Below are 4,262 nucleotides of genomic sequence, written 5' to 3' on the forward strand. Positions count from 1 at the left end.
CCCGGGTCCCCCAGGCCCCAGACTGCTTATAACCTCCAGGAATGCACCAGTGCGCGCGGTTTCCTTCGTTGAATGCTCTCTATTCTACCGCCCCACCCTTCCCCCAAGTCTGGCACCTTGCCATCGTGGGATTTTTCATGTTTTCCTTCTTGGTCAAGTTGGTGTTCACAACTTTGTCTACGTGACTGCGTTCTGTTTTGTTTCTCCGAATTCGCTGCGTGCTCTACAGACACGTGGTGCACAAACAGTTACTGTATGGCTGTTTACGAGGGGGGTCACCTATACTCACCTGCAAACAGCTTACGGCGAGCAGAAAACGCCAGTTCTCTGCTGGTGGTTACTTTTACTGCCAAAATATTGGGCTTTGTCACTACGGAATACTAGTCACACACAAATTGCATTGGAATATTCAAGTACATTGTATAACTACTCGTACTTCCGATCATAGCGATCTCTCGAGTGTTCGTGTTTCATCGAAAAGTAAGTGTTAGAAAGTTGTTGAAACTGCGTAGCAGCGCTAGACAGTCGTTAGTTTAGGGCTTCCGTATGCTCGATTTTTATGGGTTTATTGATATTGGAGCTCAGGGAAAATGTGGGGGAAAAGGATGACTTCAAAATAATTTGCTTGCCCGATTCGGTCAAGCATTTTTTTTTTTCCTTGTTCCAAAACGCTTGCCCAACTTTACTACTAGCTTGTTAGTATGAGAAAGTGTGTGATAGATTGCTTCACATGTCATGATCGTACTGTACAAACTCAAAGAAAAAAAAAAAATTACTCGCAATTTTCCTGAAAGTGAGATCGAACAAAAACTTTAAAATGATAAAATTAGATAAAAAAATGTCATGATCGTGCTGGAGAGAGCCCAAAGAATTTGCTAGATTGTATATTTGTAGTCAGACAAATCACACGCAGTTTTGCTGAGCATGATTTCGAAAGAATTTGACAAAACTTTGTCATGATCGTGCTGTGACAGAGCTCAAAGAATTCGTAAAGTGCAAACAAGTCAAACGCAGTTTTGCTTATGTTGAGATCGAAAGAAAGTGTATAATGTTTATTAATACGATCGTGAGAACTCAAAAATAGAAACGCACCGTTACTAACCCCGCGTGAAACACACGAGCCGTTCAAATACACTACAACATGATACATGTAACGAGTGTATCGTGCATGCATGAAACGTTAGAAAGGTTGTGTCACAGAGATGATCCGATCGACGGGGAAAGGGTGTGCGTGCACCACTTCAGTATCTGCCCGTAGTTGCGTGCACACGAAGAATGAATCATGCCCGTCCTACCGCGGCAGGACGATCAGCGTCCTACCGCGTTCCTCCGCACGATTTTTTTTCCCCTGCCGCTGCGCATAGAAAAAAACGTTCAGCGCGTATACGCGTTCGGCAAATCGTCCTACCGCAAATTTGCGGGATCCCGCGGTAGAACGCTAGTGAGAATAAATATCCCTTCCCTAAAGCATTGAGTCTCCCGTATCCGGCCAAATCCCTTATCCGGATGAGCCCCGGTCCCGACTTGTCCGGATACGAGAGGTTCAACTGTAATTCAAGGCAGTGTATACAACCACACGTGTGTGTCTTTACCATCCAGCCACACGAGTGTGGTTGTAGCCATGGCCCGAGTCGCTGGATACAGCCACACTCGTGTGTAAGGCCAAGTAAAAAAAGAAACCAGTTTCTCGTCCTCGCGCGCATCGATTTTGGCCGCCGCATCGATTTTTTTACTATTTACTATTTTCAAAATGGCGCTGAAAATACCAAGAAATTCATAATTCTCGTCCCAGCCCGCTCCCCGCCCGCCTCAATTTTCAGTTGCCGCATCAACTTTTTTGATATTTACTATTTTTTCGGCCGCCGAAAAAAAGATCGACAATTCACCTTCCAATCGTGATGTCATTTCTAATTACGCCTTGCGTCCTCTACTTAGCTGTAGTACAGCTGTAGCTTCTGTAGTGTGTATGTATAACGCGCAACGCATGCATTTCACACTGCGAGCTCGGCAAGAAGGAATGACCCACAAAGCAGTCGAACTGTAGTTGGATGGGCGCGGGCGCGGGCGGCGCCGGCCTCGGGCGGCGCCGGCCTGGGCCGGCTAGCTGTGATGAACAGCGCACTCGGTACGTCGTGAACGCGATAGCGGCAACATTTTTTTTTTTGCGATCAATCGCTGATATTCCACGCATATTTCGCGCATTGTTCGTATTTTCCCCCGTTTCTGCTCATATTTCAAGCGGATGAATTGTACTGTACAAATGCTTGTGAGGATTGTATCGAGTTTGTATACATTTTCATGTCATTGTGACTACAAATGTATGTGCATGTGTGTGCAGTGTCGGAAGGTACGGTGCCGGTGCAGTGGCCGTGCCGCACCGTATTGGCAAAGTGTGCGTGTCTGTATTTAACATATTGATGCATGTAGCTGTCCAGGGTCGGTCACCGGTACCAACCCCTGGGGCCTGTTGCATAAAACTCCAACCGGATTTTTTTCCGGTTGAAATCACAACATTCCGGCTGGAAGCTCCCAACCAGAGTTTTTATGCAACGGTTGCTAAAAAAGTTTTATGCAACGGGACTTGTCTGTCAGCTGTCTGCACGCACGCATGAACACATTCGAATGTGTAGAAGCCCGTACACTCTGCTCTGTAACGTTGCATCGCTGACGGCGATTTATTGTTCTATTTTGAAGAGAAAGTGAATGCACTTTTCCAGCAAATGTAGAATTATCAAATGGGTGTATCTGCAAAATAAATAACTTTTCCACGGATTCTGGTTTGTCTCGTATTTCTGCGGGATACTTTTCTTTACGATGTAAATTCACGGACACGGCCGTGAGTCGGATCATCTGTAGTGTGGTATACAATCATTCATCATCCAAATGATGAGTGATTTTCAAATGTCTTTTTAGAACATGAAGAAACATCTTTAAACGTTTAATGCTATAATGCCATATCAGTATCATTTTGACATCCATCTGCAATTGTACAACAGTTTCCAGTTAAATGTGCTACAATTGTACTGTGAAGAAATGCAGATACATACCAGCTGTGTGGACACAAAAAGTCATAAACACCAATGATGAATAAAGCATGTTTTGAATGTCATAGAATTTATTTCAGTCGTACATTCTTTGTTGAAAGACATGTTTTATACCTGTTTCTGAGTAGCACAATACATCAGAATTGCAAGTATAACACTGGTATCAGAATTTAATGCCATTACAACACTAATAATACCAGTATTAAGATGGTCATTTTCCCTTGACATCTGTAGTGGAAAGAAAAAGCAAATGTATTTCTGCATGCATGAAGTTTCATTTCAAGTATGGTACATAATCTATTTGTTTGAAAATGCACAGAGTGCAGGCAACACATACTGTACACTTGGGACCTGGTCTCTCATAACACAGCTACCAGAGTGATATTTCATTTCATAAATTGGATATAAGAAAATAGTAAAGCCCTCTCTCGTTACCTTTGTAGCAGCACAATGAGTCACACTTTCATTTTCTCGCACTACTAAGAATTGTTTTCGTCCACTCGCTGACCATATCCGCTAGTGGTCACTCTACGGCGTAATACAAGCACATTTTTACGACCGCTCTGGCCCTCCGTATCGCGAGCACTCATATATTATCATCTGTCACATTCCTCGCGAACAGCGTAACTTCACCTCCGGTCACTCCTACGGTCACCATGACAACGCGAGATGGACATCATTTCTAACCAATCTCCTTCTTTCTTCGCTCCACTTCTCGAAGAAGTTTCGCACGCGTGTTACAACTCTCCATTCACAAAAATCAACTTTTCATGCACATGACACTTCTTGACCAGCTTTCGACGTGAAAGCACGAAAACGCCAAGTTGTCAACTCGCCAAACTTCATCATCAAACATCGGACTCGCGAACTTCTCTCTCTCTCAATCCGTCTATCTCTATTTTCCCTCTCTAACTTCGCCGTCTTCTGGAGCATTCTACATTGTGCTACTTCGCCTTATTTACTGAAATTATACTGTGTGTCGCGTTATGTTTTTGTGTATATACCAAACGGGAAAGTGCAATAACTGAACTCTCAATTGGAGGACCATTTCCTGCAACAGCATCGACTCCAGGCGCAGCTCGGCAGCACGGGAGATATTGTGTTATAAAATCAACGAATGGTGAGTAGAAGGATACATTTTCTACGTTCTATTAACATCCTACTACGAAATCCCTTCACTGGTGACCCCGACGTGATCTAATTCATCTCCCCGCCACT

Source organism: Diadema antillarum, unplaced genomic scaffold, assembly GCF_040938485.1.
Source record: "Diadema antillarum isolate AM-2024a unplaced genomic scaffold, OU_Dant_1.0 seq00000569_RagTag, whole genome shotgun sequence".
NCBI lineage: Eukaryota > Metazoa > Echinodermata > Echinoidea > Diadematoida > Diadematidae > Diadema > Diadema antillarum.